The sequence below is a fragment of the Schistocerca cancellata genome, chromosome 1, assembly GCF_023864275.1.
Source record: "Schistocerca cancellata isolate TAMUIC-IGC-003103 chromosome 1, iqSchCanc2.1, whole genome shotgun sequence".
In the NCBI taxonomy this organism is placed as follows: domain Eukaryota; kingdom Metazoa; phylum Arthropoda; class Insecta; order Orthoptera; family Acrididae; genus Schistocerca; species Schistocerca cancellata.
In genome coordinates, this window is record NC_064626.1 from 1,268,091,991 (window position 1) to 1,268,115,880 (window position 23,890).

A 23,890-nucleotide genomic window follows, 5' to 3' on the forward strand; every position below is an offset into this window, starting at 1 on the left:
ACACATACGATGGACTTGTCGACCTGGAAAAAGGGTTCAGTAATGTCAAATGGTGAAAGATTTTCGAAATTATGAGGAAAATAGGGGCAAGCTATAAGGAGAGACACGTAAAATGCAATTTGTACAGGAACCAGGAGAGAATAACAAGATTCGGAGACCACGACCGAAGTGTCGGATTAAAAAGGGTGTAAGGCAGAGATGTACTCTTTTGCTCCTAATGCTCAATCTACAGGGTGTTTCAAAAATGACCGGTATATTTGAAACGGCAATAAAAACTAAACGAGCAGCGATAGAAATACACCGTTTGTTGCAATATGCTTGGGACAACAGTACATTTTCAGGCGGACAAACTTTCGAAATTACAGTAGTTACAATTTTCAACAACAGATGGCGCTGCAAGTGATGTGAAAGATATAGAAGACAACGCAGTCTGTGGGTGCGCCATTCTGTACGTCGTCTTTCTGCTGTAAGCGTGTGCTGTTCACAACGTGCAAGTGTGCTGTAGACAACATGGTTTATTCCTTAGAACAGAGGATTTTTCTGGTGTTGGAATTCCACCGCCTAGAACACAGTGTTGTTGCAACAAGACGAAGTTTTCAATGGAAGTTTAATGTAACCAAAGGACCGAAAAGCGATACAATAAAGGATCTGTTTGAAAAATTTCAACGGACTGGGAACGTGACGGATGAACATGCTGGAAAGGTAGGGCGACCGCGTACGGCAACCACAGAGGGCAACGCGCAGCTAGTGCAGCAGGTGATCCGACAGCGGCCTCGGGTTTCCGTTCGCCGTGTTGCAGCTGCGGTCCAAATGACGCCAACGTCCACGTATCGTCTCGTGCGCCAGAGTTTACACCTCTATCCATACAAAATTCAAACGTGGCAACCCCTCAGCGCCGCTACCATTGCTGCACGAGAGACATTCGCTAACGATATAGTGCACAGGATTCATGACGGCGATATGCATGTGGGCAGCATTTGGTTTACTGACGAAGCTTATTTTTACCTGGACGGCTTCGCCAATAAACAGAACTGGCGCATATGGGGAACCGAAAAGCCCCATGTTGCAGTCCCATCGTCCCTGCATCCTCAAAAAGTACTGGTCTGGGCCGCCATTTCTTCCAAAGGAATCATTGGCCCATTTTTCAGATCCGAAACGATTACTGCATCACGCTATCTGGACATTCTTCGTGAATTTGTGGCGGTACAAACTGCTTTAGACGACACTGCGAACACCTCGTGGTTTATGCAAGATGGTGCCCGGCCACAACGCACGGCCGACGTCTTTAATTTCCTGAATGAATATTTCGATGATCGTGTGATTGCTTTGGGCTATCCGAAACATACAGGAGGCGGCGTGGATTGGCCTCCCTATTCGCCAGACATGAACCCCTGTGACTTCTTTCTGTGGGAACACTTGAAAGACCAGGTGTACCGCCAGAATCCAGAAACAATTGAACAGCTGAGGCAGTACATCTCATCTGCATGTGAAGCCATTCCGCCAGACACGTTGTCAAAGGTTTCGGGTAATTTCATTCAGAGACTACGCCATATTATTGCTACGCATGGTGGATATGTGGAAAATATCGTACTATAGAGTTTCCCAGAGCGCAGCGCCATCTGTTGTTGAAAACAGTAACTACTGTAATTTCGAAAGTTTGTCTGCCTTAAAATGTACTGTTGTCCCAAGCATATTGCAACAAACGGTGTATTTCTATCGCTGCTCGTTTAGTTTTTATTGCCGTTTCAAATATACCGGTCATTTTTGAAACACCCTGTATATATACTACTGTGTGGTCGCTAACAGGCAAGGAGTCTGTAGCCAAGTGAATAATTGCTTAGTTTCATGAGTGCAACGTCTCTGGATCGAATCTCGCTGCTCTTTAATTCCCGCGCAACTCTAGCAATAGATTTTTTATGACTGAATAAAGTATCACTGTTTACTGATTTATTTACTTTTTTGCATAATATTTATTCTGAAAAAAGAAAAACAAAATATTTTTGTAAGGACATTAGAAATAATAAAAAATACACGACCATTTTTATCACATCGGTATAGTATTTTTACTGACATTATTGTTACTACATTTATGATACGTATGCAGCACTGCAAGAATCAGGATGATACTGATTGAAGAAACATGCAAAACATTCGTTATTATGGCACGCAGTACACGTAATTAACGCCGAGTTTTTGCATGAGCATGTTTTTTTATATTTCTACTGCAAAACAAACTTGGTTTACTGTCATAAACGGTTCTCAGTCATCACTCAGTTTCGCGGCGTACCACGCATAGCTGATTATATCACCGAATATTGTTGCAGACAACTGATGGTGTACGATTGATTGAAATTTTATGCAGTCTTCTCTTGAAGTTATCTCTCTGTTGTGTTTAATGATGTACGAGCAATTTCGTAGTCGCTTTATAAGGATTTTCATCTGCCTGTAAAAATAACCAACGCAGGGCTGCATCGACGGAGTGCATTTTGGAGGAATTTCTTCAATACTGCACGTTGGCAGACTCTCTTTATCTCGAAAAATTTCGTTGTACAAAACCGGATTCGTCTGTCCTCCCCATGAATCGAGGAGCAAAAGATATTGTTCTTGTCCCACGTATGGCTTCAAGACGTCAATTAGAAATTTCCAGTATAGTACTGTTGGGGGTTTGCTGGACTTCGCAGATATTATCGTAACATTTTTGTATTTGCGAGCGTATTCATCAGCTGCATTTTGCACCCTTGGTCCAAATAAAGATCGTTGGTAGTAATTTTCCAGATAAGGTGAGAGCATACTGTGCAGTGTACGAAGGTGCCACCTTGTGCGTATCCTTTCGCTGCACAAGAACCACCTTTGTTCCGCGTTCGGCGACAGTTCGGTCATAAGGTGATTAATATTGGCACCCTAGAACAAACATTCACAATCTAGCATCGTATGGTCTGTAAAAGTAGTATTGCAACTGACGTAAATGAATCAGGTACTCTTATGTGTAATATCTGTTTCATCAGTGTTAATACCAAAATCCTTGTCGTATTTTGCTGCAGCGTCAACGGCTTGCTGAAGCGAAGCACTTTCTCTTTTGGATACAATTTGGTTATTTTTCTCTGACGAATCCGGTGCCTTTGTTTGAAGAGCACGACTCACAAATCAGAAGCTTGAAAATGTAAATCAGGAAATTGGTTAGCAGCAGCAGCAAGAACCCACTGCTGCAGGTTTCTCGTCTTCATCTTCTGATTACATTCTCGCGCTTCTATCAAACGGTCACAGATCCACGAATCAATTGTTTTGAGTTGTTCATGCCTTGTTCCACATTTTTATGTTCTTTTCATCTTTTCAAACCTTTCATGCTTTTGAGGCGCGAAGCTCCTCTTCTACGAAGAATGGCCAAACTCCGTCCTGGTAGCTCTCTCGCTAGATTCACGACTATATCTTGTAATGCTGCGGAGCGTAATCGCTGTCCATTTACGGCTGCTGCTCTTCGGCCTCGTAATAGTCTGCTGAATGTGAAGCGACTTCCTCAGTTTCTTCAACAACACCCTGTCTTGGTGGGCAACTAGTTCGTCTTGTACCATGAGATGTTTCTCCGCTAGCATTTCGAAAATTCTGTGAAATATTTCTACTCCATTTTACGTGTATTCTTGTGTTATTACTGCATAAGGTTTCGACGCGATGAGATTTTTTTTTGGAGAAGTAGCTGTTTACTGTACAGAAGTGCCGTTTTTAATCGTACTCTTTGAAAATTCACTGTAAAGCGATTCGGTTTCACATTCAGGTTCACTTCTCTTGCAAAGTACCAGGCTCATCAATACATTTACTCGTAAAATCAGACATCTTGGGGCGTTGACTTATAACTACCTCGGGGGCTAACACACGGATGAAGTATTTTTCGTGTTTGTAAACGCCGTTCCCCTTCTCCTTCCAGCAACCAAAAGTTGCTTGTGCACGTGCAGATACTTCTGGCGGGTCAAAACTAACCGCAGGATTGCCGGAAAAATGGGTTCATACGGTGAGCCGTACCGTACCTGCTCCTATAGCGGTAAAAGAGGCTCATGGTAGGTTGAAATGTACCCGCAGGAACACGGTTATAATGGTAAACTGCTTCCTAAATCTTGGAAAAAAAACTCGAATTTTCAGATTTTGTCGTCAATAAATACTTCCTTATATGCTGAAAATTTGCACAATCATAATATACTGTAGGGAAGCAGCCTACTCACGCCGTGATAAATTTACATCAGTCTTTTCATTGTGTGCCAGCCTAGTCCGCTGTAACTAGCTCTGACGTCATAAATGTTGCTCAATACTTTAAAAATCAAGTAAATAACCTGAAACGGTTCTACCATGTCAGGAGTAATACTAAATTAATATGTGTTGAGTGTCAGTTCAATAACTTTAACCATTTTCGAAATTTGGACGTTTTTCTGTAAAAAATCATTGGCGCAACAGAAAAGAGCTAGAGACTTAAAATTTATATTTAGATTCCTTTTTCATAATAATTTAATAGAAACAGTCTTCTGGATCTCACAAATTAAGATTTTAGTTGAAATTCAATATTTTCTGGTTTTTGTCTTAAAAATTAAGGAAGCAAGATAGATTAAGTAGGCTAATAAATAAGGCTAGGATGTTTAAATTTAAGTAGAATGGAGATCCGCTATAATCATACAGACGTGAGAAGTTTCAATTGAATAACTATAAAACTATAGCGATAGCGTATCTCCAAAGAGCAAGTTCAGAGCTCGTCTACTGTGTGTAGTGTAATTAAATTAATTCTCTCGCCCAAAATAATTGACTTAGCCACGTCAGACTTTTATTATGATTACTTACCTGTGTGCTGAATGCATATTTAAATTGAGAGCTTCATCGGCCATCAGCAAAGGAAGCGATGATTTATTCAATAACTTAATGTGATGCATTACTAGCCCAGCGGCTAGACGGGAGAGCCGATTTGATCAGGCGTTCCCTTAGCCGTCCGCACCGCGGCTTTATATATAAGAACGCTGTGCGAGAGAGAAAGGCCCCAGTTCTCTCCAGATGCAGATTAGCACACCATCTGTGCCGGGAGTCGCGTCGCGTCGGTATCATTGCTATAAACAGCCTCGGATGCAGTATTAAGTTACTCGGGTTATGCGTAACCATGAAATCGTTTTCGAGTGAAGTGTAAATTCTGGGATGACTTTAATGATATATCTTCAGTTTGCGAATGGCTTATTTTCACGTGCCGCCGCGGAACAGACATTCTACCATTATTTAGCGTGGCGTTTGATGGACATTATCATCAAATTATGGCGAGCATTCACATGTACATTTAATTTGAACAGTTATAGTTGTATCAGCGCATTAGACTCTGAACTGCTTTGGTAGTTGGATTGTGTGGATTCTTTTGTTTTTTCATCTGTGACTTTCAGAATACATCGAACGTTTTTTCACGATCGTTTTTGATTATGAATCCCAGACAATCTCCTAATTCCTCAGAGCTATAAGCTGTAGCTATAAGTGTATTTCTCAGGTGAAGTGGGCACTAGCAATTCTAATTACAGGCTTCATGTTTTGCTAATCACTTTCTGGTTGCCAAAATTGTAGTTAGAAACCCATTGTTGAGAACGGCAAAACAACAGCATAAATAATAGGAACATTTAAATAACAATAATTCTACCAGCCGCCCCACATATGCTTAGACGGCAGGGAAATGCATTTATTCTACATTACAAAACAAACAATTAATTTCCTCCCGCTGCCCCACAAAAGGAAGGCAGTAGCAGCAGCGAGATTCACTCTAAGAGTACTCCATCTTATGAAACGAAGCGCTTGCTCGGTCGGCTACGGACTCATTGGCTACTCGCCACCACACATCAGTGTATATGCTTGCCTAAAACTTTCAAATTCGATTTTCTCAAAAACGATTGACAGTTGCTCCTTCCTTTTTACAGATGTTGATGTCCTACCCGTCATCTACACAACCTATTAATACGAATCAAATCGGCGAGGATAAGTATTTACGATCCTCTTGTGAGCTGCCATCACCGCATGACTTTCCGGTCCGTTGCTGACACAGTGTGGTCAGTGGCATATCGGTCTGAAATGAGAAGCTATACGAGTTTGAAGCGACTTCGAAAAGCGGCCGAGAAAACCGTTTCGCCCTTTACCTTTTAGACTACTATGCCAAATGCATCTGCACACAGACCTGTACACATAATGAAAACTTAAAGTAACTGCAGTGCACCTACTGACCAATTCAGATTTGTTCTTCTTCATTACTGCAACTAGCTGTCACGCACTTTGGAGAAACTAATTGTGAAATGCTCTTTTTCCACTTTCGCGACAACATGCAGAAAAATTTCAATTTTTTTCAACAGAACGGAGCATCACCGCACTGGCACCTTCATGTGAGAAAGTTTCTAACTGTGAGTGCCTCGACGATAGATCATTAGTAGGGCAATACTGCGCTGCTAGGTGGCGATAATCTACCGTTTTCATTATTATTTCATTTATGTATTTTTAGGCTGTTGGTATATTTCGTCTATATACCTCCTCTTCCAACAACTTTAGGTGAACTGCATAGCCACGTAGCAGTGGTTAAACTACTCCCCACTTTCTTGCCAAAATCTTTACATATATGTAAGAGATACGCCCGTGCAAATCGGCTGATTGTTTTAAAAAGACCCTTACGCGATTTGAGTCCTCCCTCGGGCATGGGTGTGTGTGTTGTGCTTAGCGTAGTTAGTTTAATTGTAAGTCTAGGGACCGATGCCTCGGCAGTTTGGTCCCTTAGGAATTCACACACATTTGAACATTTTTTTAAAAGAAAACTTTGTAATATTTATAATTTCGTTTCGGAGCTTTAGGGGTAGTCGCATTTGGAGACAAAATTTGCTGGATTTCGAGTGCGCCCGATTACAGATATTTATAGATAAAATGATCTGCTAACTCTCCAACCAGACTCACAGTTTTCTTGCTATCAGTCTTCGGACTGCTTTCATGCGGCCCACCACGAATTCTTCTCCTATGCCAACCTTTTCATCTCAGAATAGCACTTACAACCTATATCCTCAATTATCTGTATTCCAATCTCTGTCTTCCTATACAGTTTTTACCCTCTACAGAACCCTGCAGTATCATGGACGTCATTCACTGATATTTTACGAGATCATCCTGTCACTTCTTCTTGTCAGTGTTTTCCACATCCACAGTAGGCAATGAAAACCTCATACTGCATTTTGCTAAATTTTACAAGAGAGCTGGCCGCGGTGGCCGTGTGGTTCTAGGCGCTTCAGTCCGGAACCGCGAGACTGCTACGGTCGCAGGTTCGAATCCTGCCTCAGGCATGGATGTGTGTGATGTCCTTAGGTTAGTTAGGTTTAAGTAGTTCTAAGTTCTAGGGGACTGATGACTTGAGATGTTACTTCCCATAGTGCTCAGAGCCATCTGAACCAATTTTTTTTTTTACAAGAGAAGGCAAACAGTTTCTTAAAAAATATGTAAAGAGGTACAGATAAAGTTGCTAAAAGTGTAACTATTTATTAGAAGCCCAGATAATGACAGGTTACAGAAATCCATGAACTTTCAAATCAATCTTTGATAATGGAGTTACTGGTTATCTAAATGACGAATTTTTCATTGCCTATCATCGAATTACTCCTTTCCTCACCGATTCTGCAGACAACCTCCTAATTCCTTACCTCATCGTTCCGCCTGATTTGTAGCACTCTTCTGCAGCACCATATCTCAAATGCTTCGATTCTCTTCTGTTCCGGTTTTCTCACAGTCCATGTTTCGCTACCATACGATGCTGTACTCCAGACATTCTCTTGGCAAGGAATGCCCTTTTTGCCACTTCTAGTCCGCTTTAAACGTCCTCCTTGCACCGTCCGCTTTGAGTTATTTTGCCACCTAGGTAGCAGAATACCTTGACTTCATCTACTTCGTCGTCTCCAGTTCTGGTGTTAAGTTTCTCGGTTTTCTCATTTATGTTACTTCTCATCAATTTCGTCTTTCTCCGATTTACTCACAATCCATATTCTGTGCTCATCGGATTGTTCATTCCATTCTACACATCCTTCACTTTTCTTCACTTTCACTGAGGACAGCAATGTTATCAGCGAAACTCATCGTTTCATCTTGAATTTTAATCCCATTCTTGAACCTTTGTTTTATTTCCACCGTTGCTTCTTCGATATGTGGACTGAAAAGTAGGAAAGACTACATCCCTACCTTACACCCTTTTTAATCCAAGCACTTCCTTCTTGCAGTTCCAGTCTTATTGTTCTCTTTTGGTTGTTGTACATACTGGCTATCACCCGCCATTCCCTACAACTTACCCTACACAGTAATGTCATTTAATTCAAGATGACAAGCTGTCAGTACTATACAGTTATGTAAAGAGGGTCCTACAGAACCTAACAATGGAGAAGAATCAAGGTAAGAACAATAGGCGACAAAAACTGTTTTAGGCCTAATTTTTTCATGATATTTATTACTTAAAAGTGTCCAAATGATATAGAACTGAATAAAAGTACCAGCTGAGAATGGCAAAAATATGCGCTGATATAACCGAGTTTTTATAAAAACTCTTGTCAGAGGAGGTGGACCTTCAATACAATAAAATTTTGTAATGTTATGCCCTAATTTACAAAAAAAAAAAAAAAAAAAAAAGTTGAAATGGCTCTGAGCACTATGGGACTTAACATCTTAGGTCATGAGTCCCCTAGAACTTAGAACTACGTAAACCTAAGTAACCTAAGGACATCACACACATCCATGCGCGAGGTAGGATTCGAACCTGCGACCGTAGCGGTCGCGCGGTTCCAGACTGTAGCGCCTAGAACCCCTCGGCCACCCCGGCCGGCCCCTAATTTACAATTTACTCCATATTTCTCTCCTCATAAATCTAGCAGATATACTCGAATGAAATCGTATGGACCACTGTTTTCTCAACCAAGAAGATAGTGCTTCGTGTAGAAGTTATTAAATGATCTTCACCTCCACCATTCTTCAGAATACTCTCGGCAAGTGGGTGAAAGCGTACTGGCTGTGGCAGAAGTCAGGGGCGCTAAAGCTAAAGTTTGTGTGCTGTAATGCAGTAACATTTTACAAAATTACTTTCCACAGAGAGCAGTAAATACTCACGCGACGCGTGTGCGCTTGTGTGTGGTCAAGTCTGGTGGGGAGCGCTAGCGCCCACAGGGAAGACCGCTGAGGCTGCCGGACGCAGGTGCTGCGCCTCGTGGCGGGCGCAGCTAACTCTGCTCTGGCTGCCAGGCGGGGCTCCGGTCTGCGGGGCCGGCGTAACAGATCCTGCACACAATTCCAAACAAGCCAATGTAATAAAGCAACCGCTAGAGTCTCAGTCCTATATTCCCATTAATCATGAGGAAAGCAGGAATGCATATGTACAGCAGAAATTGACAGAATACTAAAAATAGAAAGAAGAATAATTAGGACATGTATAAATACAGGGTTATTACAAATGATTGAAGCGATTTCACGGCTCTACAATAACTTTATTATTTGAGATATTTTCACAATGCTTTGCACACACATACAAAAACTCAAAAAGTTTTTTTAGGCATTCACAAATGTTCGATATGTGCCCCTTTAGTGATTCGGCAGACATCAAGCCGATAATCAAGTTCGTCTCACACTCGGCGCAGCATGTCCCCATCGATGAGTTCGAAAGCATCGTTGATGCGAGCTCGCAGTTCTGGCACGTTTCTTGGTAGAGGAGGTTGAAACACTGAATCTTTCACATAACCCCACAGAAAGAAATCGCATGGGGTTAAGTCGGTAGAGCGTGGAGGCCATGACATGAATTGCTGATCGTGATCTCCACCACGACCGATCCATCGGTTTTCCAATCTCCTGTTTAAGAAATGCCGAACATCATGATGGAAGTGCGGTGGAGCACCATCCTGCTGAAAGATGAAGTCGGCGCTGTCGGTCTCCAGTTGTGGCATGAGCCAGTTTTCCAGCATGTCCAGATACACGTGTCCTGTAACGTTTTTTTCGCAGAAGAAAAAAGGGGCTGTGAACTTTAAACCGTGAGATTGCACAAAACACGTTAACTTTTGGTGAATTGCGAATTTGCTGCACGAATGCGTGAGGATTCTCTACCGCCCAGATTCGCACATTGTGTCTGTTCACTTCACCATTAAGAAAAAATGTTGCTTCATCACTGAAAACAAGTTTCGCACTGAACGCATCCTCTTCCATGAGCTGTTGCAACCGCGCCGAAAATTCAAAGCGTTTGACTTTGTCATCGGGTGTCAGGGCTTGTAGCAATTGTAAACGGTAAGGCTTCTGCTTTAGCCTTTTCCGTAAGATTTTCCAAACCGTCGGCTGTGGTACGTTTAGCTCCCTGCTTGCTTTATTCGTCGACTTCCGCGGGCTACGAGTGAAACTTGCCCGCACTCGTTCAACCGTTTCTTCGCTCACTGCAGGCTGACCCGTTGATTTCCCCTTACAGAGGCATCCAGAAGCTTTAAACTGCGCATACCATCGCCGAATGGAGTTAGCAGTTGGTGGATCTTTGTTGAACTTCGTCCTGAAGTGTCGTTGCACTGTTATGACTGACTGATGTGAGTGCATTTCAAGCACGACATACGCTTTCTCAGCTCCTGTCGCCATTTTGTCTCACTGCGCTCTCGAGCGCTCTGGCGGCAGAAACCTGAAGTGCAGCTTCAGCCGAACAAAACTTTATGAGTTTTTCTACGTATCTGTAGTGTGTCGTGACCATATGTCAATGAATGGAGCTACAGTGAATTTATGAAATCGCTTCAATCATTTGTAATAGCCCTGTAAATGGACATTGGAGAATACCATCAAATGAAACAGTATATAAGAAAATAGAACCAGTCATGAGCACGATCAGGAAGAAACGCATCTCATTCTTTGGACATCTGATAAGAACTCCAGAAAAAAAAAAAAATATCCAAAAATTGTGGAATAGCAAGAGCGACGTTAAATGGATCACAGAAATTAAGGAAGATATAAAAGAACTCCAAATTACAGTAGATGACCTAAAAAACAAGACAGAGAAAACCAGAATACTGCAAGACCCGCAAACGAGACTACAAATGAAAATCAATAAAAGGAGTACAGGAAGAGTGGTCTCAGATGAAGAAAGAAAGAAAATATCTGAAAGAATGAAGAAATATTGGGCAGACAGAAGAGCAAAACACCTTTCGTATAAGAATAGACTCTAATAATTATATTACCTAAATATCATATTAAGTTATTGTTGAGCCAAATTGTATCCCTGTGTAACAACTTGTTTAAAACTTTGTATTTTTGACTAGAGTGGTCCAATGAAGGCCATAAAATAAATAATAATAATAATAATAAAAATAATAATAATACGTAAGTAGTGTTTAACATACACTCGAGATGCAACTGCGTCTGCGATTAAAGCGATCTGTGTTTCTAACGAATGAATATTGCACTTATGAAGATTTCATCAGTATTAAGATAATACTCGAAGAATGCTCGCATGTATTTGACATCTGCATTGGATCATCGACGTTTGGTGCACGGCGTGCCAATTGACACTCCACGCCGACCGGTGTGGCCGTGCGGTTCTAGGCGCTTCAGTCTGGAACCGCGTGACCGCTACGGTCGCAGGTTCGAATCTTGCCTCGGGCATGGATGTGTGTGATGTCCTTAGGTTAGTTAGGTTTAAGTAGTTCTAAGTTCTAGGGGACTGATGACCTCAGATGTTAAGTCCCATAGTGCTCAGAGCCATTTTTGAACTTGCTCTAGTCTTGTAAATATTGGATTTATTGCATGGCATCGACGTTTACTCCATGCTGACATAATTTGACGTTTCATAAACGTTGTGTCGTTCAGTGCCATAATGGGAACTAGCTCTTCCCGTTAGTGTAGCCATAATGATATAATGATCACAGTGAGCCACATCCGTTAATCATTCAAGAGAAGTTGTCAGTGCCGTCATTATTGGTCTTATTACTTCCGTATTGCTTGGATATGAAAGTTTTTACGTAATTTATATTTCAGTACGTTCATGCGCGCTCGAAAATGACCTCCTGTCAGAATGGAATCGTTATGCGAGAGGCCAATCTTTGAAAGGTTTAAGAACAAAGAAAAAACAGTATTTGATGTCAATTCTAATGGTATTAACAAGGTGGCGCAACTATGAGATAGTACGTTAACACATGTAAAAGCGGCGGTTATTTACCACCGTTTAAGGACAGTTTTTTTTCTAGTATTACATTGAGCTTAACATCATAGTTTTCCATCAAAACGTCCATCGATACGGCTCTGGCGTGCCCAACAAGAGACCATAGTTGCTGATTTGTCTTGGAATGTACCTGACTGTAGAGTTTATGATCACTCTGACACAGTCAACAACTCCATTTTTATATCGCTCTGACGTCTGCGCTGTACGCAGTCACTTTCAGGGTGAGAATTATTGAACTATATGAAAAAAAAAATACAGGGAGCGAAAGGCTATTTACAGTTTGTACAGAAACCAGATGGCAGTTATAAGAGTCGAGGGGCATGAAAGGGAAGCAGTGGTTGGGAAAGGAGTAAGACAGGGTTGTAGCCTCTCCCCAATGTTATTCAATCTGTATATTGAGCAAGCAGTAAAGGAAACAAAAGAAAAATTCGGAGTAGGTATTAAAATTCATGGAGAAGAAGTAAAAACTTTGAGGTTCGCTGATGACATTGTAATTCTGTCAGAGACAGCAAAGGACTTGGAAGAGCAATTGAACGGAATGGACAGTGTCTTGAAAGGAGGATATAAGATGAACATCAACAAAAGCAAAACGAGGATAATGGAATGTAGTCAAATTAAGTCGGGTGATGCTGAGGGAATTAGATTAGGAAATGAGACACTTAAAGTAGTAAAGGAGTTTTGCTATTTAGGGAGTAAAATAACCGATGATGGTCGAAGCAGAGAGGATATAAAATGTAGACTGGCAATGGCAAGGAAAGCGTTTCTCAAGAAGAGGAATTTGTTAACATCGAGTATAGATTTAAGTGTCAGGAAGTCGTTTCTGAAAGTATTTGTATGGAGTGTAGCCCTGTATGGAAGTGAAACATGGACGATAACTAGTTTGGACAAGAAGAGAATAGAAGCTTTCGAAATGTGGTGCTACAGAAGAATGCTGAAGATAAGGTGGGTATATCACGTAACTAATGAGGAGGTATTGAATAGGATTGGGGAGAAGAGAAGTTTGTGGCACAACTTGACTAGAAGAAGGGATCGGTTGGTAGGACATGTTTTGAGGCATCAAGGGATCACAAATTTAGCATTGGAGGGCAGTGTGGAGGGGAAAAATCGTAGAGGGAGACCAAGAGATGAATACACTAAGCAGATTCAGAAGGATGTAGGTTGCAGTAGATACTGGGAGACGAAGAAGCTTGCACAGGATAGAGTAGCATGGAGAGCTGCATCAAACCAGTCTCAGGACTGAAGACCACAACAACAACAACATGAAAAAAAATTATAGTTACACACTTCGGCGTACACACACTTCATTCAACATGTAAACGCCACTACAGATATTCGGATTTAGGTTATGGCATGTTCGATATGCCTGCCATCATTGGCGATGATGTGGGCAGACGAATAGCGAAATTCTGCATGACCCGCTGAAGTGTCGGAACATCGATGCTGTCGATGACTTCCTGAATGGCTGTTTTCAGCTCAGAATTGGTGTTGGACTTATTGCTGAACACCTTGTCTTTAATACAGCCCCACAAAAAGGAGTCGCGTGCGTTCAGATCCGGAGAATATGGCGGCCAAACGAGGTCCATTCTAGTGGGCTCTGGGTACTCCAGAGCCAGAATGCAGTCCACAAAGTGTTCCTCCAGAACACCAAACACTCTCCTGCTTCGATGGGGTCGAGTTCCGTCTTGCATGAACCACATATTGTCGAAATCAGGATCACGTTGGATAATGTAGATGAAATCATCTACCAAAACCTTCACGTACCGTTCGGTAGTCACCGTGGCATCAAGGAATACCGCACCGAGTATTTCGTGACTGGACATTGCACACTAGACAGTCACCCGTTGAGACCGAAGAGACTTCTCAGTATGCCAAGTGCGCCAATTTTGCTTATTGACGAACGCTTCGAAAAGAAAGTGGGCTTCGTCGCTAAACCAAACCATATTCACATCAAAATTCCCATCATGCGCCGCGGCCAATCGTGCAGTTTGAAAGGCCTAACGCAAATCGTTCAAAAATAGTTACGATTTTATTTCATATAGTTCAATAAATATCGCCCTGTACATTTAACATATAGCCGTCGGTTACTAAATGTTGGTTAATATGTTATAAGTTAATCTGTGGTATTATTTCGTTTCATGTCATTCTAACGAATGGTAATTTTCCACGTCTCGTATCTGACAAGCGAAACTGATAATAATGGGAAGCTGTACGCGACTTGCGGCTGCATCACAACTTTATTTCTTACGGCTGCTGTTTCCCCCTGCAGGCCATGCCTGACGTCGCTAAATTAGTACAGGGGATGGAGCCGATTAAAAGTAGCTAATCTATCTTATTCGGCTCTCCTTGCCTCCTTGGAGAAATAAGCCGTACAATATTTTATTCTGCAGAATAGACTAATCTGTTACTATTTTGTTTCCAGTCAACTGTGTTTATTGATTCTTGTCTTTGGTATCGATTTAGAAGCTGTGTGGCTTTAACGTCAGGCACCTGATGGCTTAACGGGGAGAATGAAGCCATCTAATTGGCCAATATACATTGATTTTCTTGTCAGACAGAGGAAGACAAGTACGGGCGTTAGAAACGAACACCTGTGTAGCTGCTCTGGAAGGAGAATAACTTTTTTCGTAATTTGGACGAAAGCGTTAAGCACAGGCCATGACTCAGTAAATTTGCCATAGAAACATATAGGGTTTAGTCACTGTTCTCCGAGCAGATGACGTTTCTTCATAATTACTGAGCTTCTTGGAAGAGCCAGACACGACAAAACTACTCCGCTCAGCGTGCAACATAAATGAGACAGGCAGAAATACCCTCAGACTCTAGAACAATATAATAGTTCCAATTCCAAAGGAGGCAGCTAATTATAGGTGTGCATACCATCGAAACGTCACTTCAGTAACTCATGGCTGCAAAACACTGACGTGAATAACTTACAGAGGAATGGAAAAATTGACGGAAGCTGACCTCCAGTAAAGTCAGTTTGTGTTCCGATAAAATGTGGACACAGGAGAGGCAATGCTGACTCAAAAATTTATTGTAGAAGATAGACGTAAATTTATAGCATCTGCAGTTTTAGAGTAAGTTTTTGACAATGTCGGCCGCGCGGAATGGCCGCGCGGTTTGAGGCGCCATGTCACAGACTGCAAGACCCCTCCCGCCGGAGGTTCGAGTCCTCCCTGGGGCATGAGTGTGTATTATTTGTAGCATAAGATAGTTTGAGTTAGTTTAAGTAGTGTGTGAGTCTAGGGACCGATGACCTCAGCAGTTTGATCCCTTAGGAATTCACACACATTTGAACATTTTTGACAATGTCGACTAGAATACACTATTTCAAATTATAAGGGTAAGGAGGGATAACATGTGGGTAGAGAAAAATTATTTTCAACTTGTACGTACAGGAACCAGTCAGTAGTTATAAGAATCGAGGGGCATGAATGGGAAGCAGTGGTTGAGAAGGGGTGTGAGACATGGTTGTAGCCTATCCGCAATTTTATTTAATATGTATAGTGAGCAAGCTGTACAAAAAAAACCATAGAAAAATTTGAAAAGGAAACTAAATTGAAGGAGCAGACGTAAAAACTTTTAAACTTGCTGATGTCATTGTAATTTTGAGAGAGACAACAAAATACTTGCAAGGGAAATTGGATAGTTTCTTGAAAAGAAGTTAGAAGATGAATATCAGCAAAAGTAAAGCATGGTTAATGGTATGTAAACCAGGTGATGCTGAGGCAAATTTGGTTAGGCAATGAGATACTAAAAGTAGTAGATTTCTGCGCAGCAAAATAACTGATGATGACCGAAGTAGAGAGAGTATTAAATGCAGATTGCCAATTGAAAGAAAAGCGTTTGTGAAAAAGAAGAATTTGGTAACATCTAACATAAATTGAAGTGTAGGAAGGCTTTCCTGAAAGTATTTGTCTGGATTGTAGCCTTGAACGGAAGTGAAGCGCTGGATAAGCTCAAATGGTTCAAATGGCTCTGAGCACTATGGGACTTAACTGCTGAGGTCATCAGTCCCCTAGAACTTAGAACTACTTAAACCTAACTAACCTAAGGACATCACACACATCCATGCCCGAGGCAGGATTCGGTCGCGGTAGCGGTCGCGCGGATCCAGACTGTAGCGCCTAGAACCGCTCGGTCACGCTGGATAAGCAGTTAACACAAAAAGAAAATAAAAGCTTCTGAAATATGGTGCTACAGAAGAAGGCTGATGATTGTACGGGTAAATCGAATAACTAATGAGGAGTACTGAATCTAAATGCGGAAAAAAAAGGAATTTGTGCCACAAATTTGCTAAAAGAACGGATCGGTTGTTGGAACACATACTGAAGCCTGAGAAAATCGTCAGTTTAGTATTGGAGGGAAGTGTGTGTGTATGTGTGTGGGAGGAGAAGGGGGGAATTGTAGAAGGAGAGACCTATCATGAATATAGTAAGCAGATTCAGATGCATATAAGATGCTGTACTTATTCAGAGATGGTAAGACTTTCCCAGGACAGACTAACCTGAAGAGCCGCATGAAACCAGGATTCGAACTGAAGACCACAACAACAACAGTTGTTTTTTTGAGGCCGCTGCTCAGTTACAGTACCAACCATTTGCGGTTCAAAATGGTTCAAATGGCTCTGAGCACTATGAGACTTAACTTCTGAGGTCATCAGTGGCCTAGAACTTAGAACTAATTAAACCTAACTAAACTGAGGACATTACACACATCCATGCCAGAGGCAGGATTCGAACCTGCGACCGTAGCGGTCGCTCGGCTCCAGACTGTAGCGCCTAGAAACGCACGGCCACTCCGCCCGGCAACCATTTGCGGCTTATCGATAGAATAAAGTGTTATTTTTTTAATACGATGTTCTTATTCTGGAAAGTATACTAGTGCCGAGATTGCAAAGAACTTAATATGATTATTTGAACTGTTCCAGCAATATGAGTATCTGAACTTCTCACAATCGCGCTGCAAAACTTGATTTCATTATAACTTGCAATTAAGCAATATACAAAAAACTGTGCGCTATCTGCTAGGTTCATTTTCAATAGGCTTCCACAAGAATTAAAAAAAGAAAAGGAGTGAGAAATAACAGATTTTCAAATTTAAGATCGTACAGGAGTTCATCGCACTAGTTTAGAGCTTCGCAATGCAACGTATTATTATTGTACACAGTATCTTAAATCTTGTATGTGTGTGTTTTTTTTTTATTTTTGCAGGTTTCTTTTTTGATTTTGAAACTTTTTCATCAGATTTCTGTGAATTATGTAGTGGCTCGTTCCATGACCGAGTGGCTTTGTCTCACGTGATCTCACATTATCTGGTGAATTAAAATTAAACCTCACAAACAGATTAGAAATTACCTAGTTCACACGTGGTCGAACTTTCTAGCAGTTATGAAGCTACTACACCGACTCCTATTAACTCGGAAGAAAGGGAAAATCAAATTGTGTTATTAAGCAATGGAGGGCACGTAAGTGTAACTGTTCTACAGAGGACGTCATGGGGATTTCAAAGGATGCACAGGCAATGCTGTTTTGCGCGTGTGCTACCTGGCTGCTTGTTTGCCGGTAAGAGTACAGAGCTATTCCTACTGCACTCGATGTCTGAAGAAAGACGAAACGACGTTGGTCGCATAAAGTACAGGAAACTGAGGCGTAAAATGTACTTTATCATTAAATGGAAGATAAATAAAGCAACTGAGGCTCAGCGAATAATGTTTACGCTCCTGCAAAACTCATTTTCTCGTGCAGTGATACCTCTCGGGATGTTTATAGACGGCAAGTTCCCGGCGACATAAGGAAGGAACATAAAAGGAACGGCCAACAGAGGTGGCGGCTGCGAAGATAACATCCTTTACTGTCGGCGACATCGTGCGAGCGCTGTTCGGTTATCACTGGACGCCTCAGTCTTTCTGATGGCAGTGCAGTTCGTCTCGAAACTCGCGACGTCGGAACGACTACCCGATGACCCGGAAAGCGCTTGAAGGGATCGTAGACAAAGGGCTCACCACTTGGCGGCGATACAGCACGACATGTTCTGCCGAATCTGTGATTCCAGTGTAACGACAAACGGCTCCGGTCGAGCTTCCCGAAACGTCCAGTCTAGAACCGCACTAGTCGTTCTCTGATCTCCAGATGCCATGACTTCTAGGCACTTCGCGAACTTGTACACGACCACTGTCTGGTACAAAGATTGGCAACTGATTCTAAACGTGTATAAATGCAATGTAGTCTGCAAAAACAGACAATAAGAACTGACATCTTCGATTACGCCGACGGCAATCAGGCACTGGAATCAGACGCGAGCTGAAGGAATCTAAGCGAGCGATTTAAGGTGGGGGCCAATTTAAAGTGGAATGAGTGCTTAAAACTAGCCGTGGGGGAGGCAGATGCTAGACGCAAACCTACTTGAAGAATCCCAAAGAAATGTAACTGTGAGGTAGCATTTTCTTTTCTTTTTTTGTTTTTTTTGTTTTTACCATCAGTATTCTGACTGGTTTGATGCGGCCCGCCACGAATTCCTCTCCTGTGACAACCTCTTCATCTCACAGTAGTACTTGCAACGTACGTCCTCAATTATTTGCTGGCTGTATTACAGTCTCTGTCTTCCTCTACAGTGTTTTCCCTCTACTGCTCCCTCTAGTACCATGGAAGTCATTCCTTCATGTCTTAACAGATGTCCTATCATCCTGTCCCTTCTCCTTATCAGTGTTTTCCACATATTCCTTTTCTCTCCGAATCTGCGCAGAACCTCCTCATTCCTTACCTTATCAGCCCACCTAATTTTCAACATTCGTCTGTAGCACCACATCTCAGATGCTTCGATTCTCTTCTGTCCCGGTTTTCCCACAGTCCATGTTTCACTACCATACAATGCTGTACTCCAGACATACATTCGCAGAAATTTCTTTCTCAAATGAAGGTCGATATTTGATATGAGTAGACTTCTCTTGGCCAAGAATGCCTTTTCCTCTTTGCTCCGTCCGGCATTGGTTATTTTACTGCCTAGGTAGCAGAATTCCTTAACTTCACCTACTTCATGACCATCAATCCCGATGCTAAGTTTCTCGCTGTTCTCGTTTCTACTACTTCTCATTACCTTCGTCTTTCTTCGATTTACTCTCAATTCATACTGTGTACTCATCATACTGTTCATTCCGTTCAGCAAATCATGTAATTCTTCTTCACTTTCACTCAGGATAGCAATGTCATCAGCGAATCGTATCATTGGTATCCTTTCACCTTCAATTTTAATTCCACTCCTCAACTGTTCTTTTATTTCCATCATTGCGTCCTCGATGTACAGATTGAACAGAAAGAGAGAAAGGCTACATACTTGTCTTACACCGTTTTTAATATGACCACACGTTCTTGGTCGTCCATTCTTATTATTCCGTCTTGGCTTTTGTACTTTTGTATATGACCCGTCTCTTCCTGTAGCTTACCCCTACTTTTTCAGAATTTCGTACATCTTGCATCGTTTCACATGTCGAACGGTTTGGCCAGGTCGACAAATCCTATGAACGTGTCTTGATTTTTCTTTAGTCTTGTTTCCATTATTGGCCGGCCGCGGTGGTCTAGCGGTTCTGGCGCTGCAGTCCGGAACCGCGGGACTGCTACGGTCGCAGGTTCGAATCCTGCCTCGGGCATGGGTGTGTGTGATGTCCTTAGGTTAGTTAGGTTTAAGTAGTTCTAAGTTCTAGGGGACTTATGACCTAAGATGTTGAGTCCCATAGTGCTCAGAGCCATTTGAACCATTTTTTTTTCCATTACTAACCGCAACGTCAGAATTGCCTCTCTCGTGCCTTTATCTTTTCTACAGGCAAACCGATCGTCACCTAGCGCATCCTCAATTCTCTTTTCCATTCTTACGTATATTATGCTTGTAAGCAACTTGGATGCATCAGCTCTTAAGCTGATTGCGCGATAATTCTCGCACTTGTCAGCTCTTTCCGTCTTCGGAATTGTGTGGATGATGCTTTTCCGAAAGTCAGGTGGTATGTCGCCAGACTCATACATTCTACACACCAACGTGAATAGTCGTTTTGTTACCACTTCCCCCAATGATTTTAGAAATTCTGATGGAATGTTATCTATCCCTTCTGCCTTATTTGAGCGTAAGTCCTCGAAAGCTCTTTTAAATTCTGATTCTAATACTGGGTCCCCTATCTCTTCTAAATCGACTCCTGTTTCTTCTTCTATCACATAAGACGAATCTTCCCCCTCATAGAGGTAGCATACTGGCGGCTAACTCTCACTGGTTTCTCAGACAACGTGACGCGGCGTTGAGACTGGTCAATGGCGGGCATATTCGCGAGATAGGAAGCTACTTGCACCACGACGAATTAAAGTATGACGTCATCATGACGTGTTCACCTTGCGACGAAGGCGGCAGAAGCCGTTTATCGAGTTCTCTGATCGTTCGAGTCGCTAAACTGCCGTAGCCTTCTAGCAGACGATTAAAAGGAGTAGCTTATTATATCTTCTTGTGGCATATTCATCGCATTTCTGGAAGCTATTGGTGCCTTTTCCTTCTTTCACGTTGATAACCTGCCAACGTTACGAAAAGTACCAAACAGTTTGGTTTTGTCAATGGTAAATTAGCACTAACTGATTTTATGTCATCGTGACTCAGTCGCTTAAATGCTGTTGTACTAAGGTACACGTTCTGTGTTGAAACCTACTACCAGACTACGGGGCAAGTAAGTGAACTAGCGTATTTTGATGTGTCCGGTATCCGAAAACAACAGAGTATCGCAGTACGTCTGGTTTTCGCCAGAAACAGAAATAGAAGGAGCTGGATATTAATGTAAATATACGTTATAGTGGCCTTGTAAACACTATGGAGTACATGTTTCGTAAAAATGTGTATAGATGTTTCGGATTCTGATGAACTGCAAACTACCTTCATAATTCAGAAATGAGTAATACAGGTAACAAAAAATGCCAGAAATGCTCAGTTCATTTCACGGTCTGAAACGACAGAAATATTGAACTCCTTTTCAAGATAATTTTAAGAAAAACATTTATATAGCAGTGAACCTGTTAGACAGAATTACCATACTGCAATGTGCCGATGATCTCTGTGTTTGTGCTACTGACGAGTCATCGTAAGGCGTTAAAAACAATTTGAACCAAACAATACAAAACTTCAGACACTGGCTTCAGCTGAACGGAATTAACATTACACTTATTAAGTCGGCAGTCAGCATACACTCATGACGAAGGTTCAAAACGATTGAAACTATACTAGTGGCTGCTCACTAGATTTCCTTTAGAGGATGTGTTAAATATCTACGACTTCTTATGAACAATAAGCTTCGAAGGTCCCGCCATATAGACCATGCCAAAGCTAAGAGTGAAAGCGCTCTGAATATACTTCTTCGCATGACGGGAAATACATAGGGCACGGCTCCTGTAATAGCTTCTCATTTGTATCGCGTGCTACTAAACCAGATTACGCCTGCATGCTGTATGGCACAGACACCAGGCAGCTACTGCTGACACTCAACACGTACTAACACAACGCAGTGCGACTACGCACAGAAGCTCTAGGATCTACTCCGATGAACGCACTGTTAGTCGAAACAATGGAAGCAGCTTTCTCACTGGCTAAAAAATGCCTCACCAGAAAATTTGTTCTGGAACGCCAAAAATGGATTGGGGACGACATGACAAATAAAATTTGAGACCTTACTGTGACATGCTACAGCAATTGTTACTGGATCCATAGATCAACACCTGCATCTACATATATACTCATCTAGCCACCAAGTGGTGTGTGGCGGAGGGCGCAATTCGCGCCAAAGTCATATTTTCCCCCTCTGTTCCACTCGTGGATCGCGTGAGGGAAAAACGACTGTCCGAACGCCTCAGTACGAGCTCTAATTCCCCTTATCTTAGAATGGTGATCATTGCGCGATATGAAAGTTGGTGGTAATAATATATGCTCTACATACCACTTGTGGAGGCAGTTTCAACGCTAAGCAAGTACCAGAACCTCGTTCACAGAACCCAACTGCTACCTTACAAGTGCACGCACATATGAACGTACGTATTATTGTGGACTGGTCTGAGAACTCAATAATCAATAACAGCAATTTAGAAAGCCTTCTCGAACAATAGCCAGGTGCTCAGAGTGTGTATACCGATGAGTCTAAATACAAGAGGTCTAAGAGCTCTGAAAAAAAAAGAATTATTTTGCCTACCGAAAGCGCCGTCACTTTACATGGTTAAACTCTTAGAGTTTGAAAGAGCGCTAAGATGAACACCGCAGCTAATCATGTTGTAATCTACATCTACATCTACATCCATACTCCGCAAGCCACCTGACGGTGTGTGGCGGAGGGTATCTTGAGTACCTCTATCGGTTCTCCCTTCTATTCCAGTCTCGTATTGTTCGTGGAAAGAAGGATTGTCGGTATGCCTCTGTGTGGGCTCTAATCTCTCTGATTTTATCCTCATGGTCTCTTCGCGAGATATACGTAGGAGGGAGCAATATACTGCTTGACTCTTCGGTGAAGGTATGTTCTCGAAACTTTGACAAAAGCCCGTACCGAGCTACTGAGCGTCTCTCCTGCAGAGTCTTCCGCTGGAGTTTATCTATCATCTCCATAACGCTTTCGCTACTACTAAACGATCCTGTAACGAAGCGTGCTGCTCTCCGTTGGATCTTCTCTATCTCTTCTATCAACCCTATCTGGTACGGATCCCACACTGCTGAGCAGTATTCAAGCAGTGGGCGAACAAGCGTACTGTAACCTACTTCCTTTGTTTTCGGATTGCATTTCCTTAGGATTCTTCCAATGAATCTCAGTCTGGCATCTGCTTTACCGACGATCAACATTATATGATCATTCCATTTTAAATCACTCCTAATGCGTACTCCCAGATAATTTATGGTATTAACTGCTTCCAGTTGCTGACCTGCTATTTTGTAGCTAAATGATAAAGGATCTATCTTTCTGTGTATTCGCAGCACAGTACACTTGTCTACATTGAGATTCAATTGCCATTCCCTGCACCATGCGTCAATTCGCTGCAGATCCTCCTGCATTTCAGTACAATTTTCCATTGTTACAACCTCTCGATACACCACAGCATCATCTGCAAAAAGCCTCAGTGAACTTCCGATGTCATCCACAAGGTCATTTATGTATATTGTGAATAGCAACGGTCCTACGACACTCCCCTGCGGCACATCTGAAATCACTCTTACTTCGGAAGACTTCTCTCCATTGAGAATGACATGCTGCGTCCTGTTATCTAAAAACTCCCCAATCCAATCACACAATTGGTCTGATAGTCCATATGCTCTTACTTTGTTCATTAAACGACTGTGGGGAACTGTATCGAACGCCTTGCGGAAGTCAAGAAACACGGCATCTACCTGTGAACCCGTGTCTACGGCCCTCTGAGTCTCGTGGACGAATAGCGCGAGCTGGGTTTCACATGACCGTCTTTTTCGAAACCCATGCTGATGCCTACAGAGTAGATTTCTAGTCTCCAGAAAAGTAATAAAAGTAATAATGACGAACTAGCTCTCTGCTGTGCAAAAAACACTGGCGTCAACTGGTAAAGACAAAAGGAGTTGATATCTACCATAGTGAATAGCTGCTGCTGTAATAGAGCTGCAATGAAACCCGTACTGGATCGAGGGCCACGCTGGGACAGTGGAGAAAGAGGCAGTTGACATGGAATACAAATGCGA

At 42.2% G+C, this 23,890-nt stretch overlaps 1 protein-coding gene across 1 annotated transcript in view; it reads right to left on the bottom strand.

The window, feature by feature from the left end:
• The window catches only part of LOC126145350 (nematocyst expressed protein 4-like), a 196,323-nt gene that overhangs the window by 133,593 nt on the left and 38,840 nt on the right, over positions 1–23,890 (bottom strand). The window contains exon 2 of the mRNA XM_049915554.1: positions 9,118–9,285. The gene's annotated coding sequence lies outside the window, so the exon portion shown is untranslated. The remainder of the gene's footprint in view (positions 1–9,117; positions 9,286–23,890) is intronic.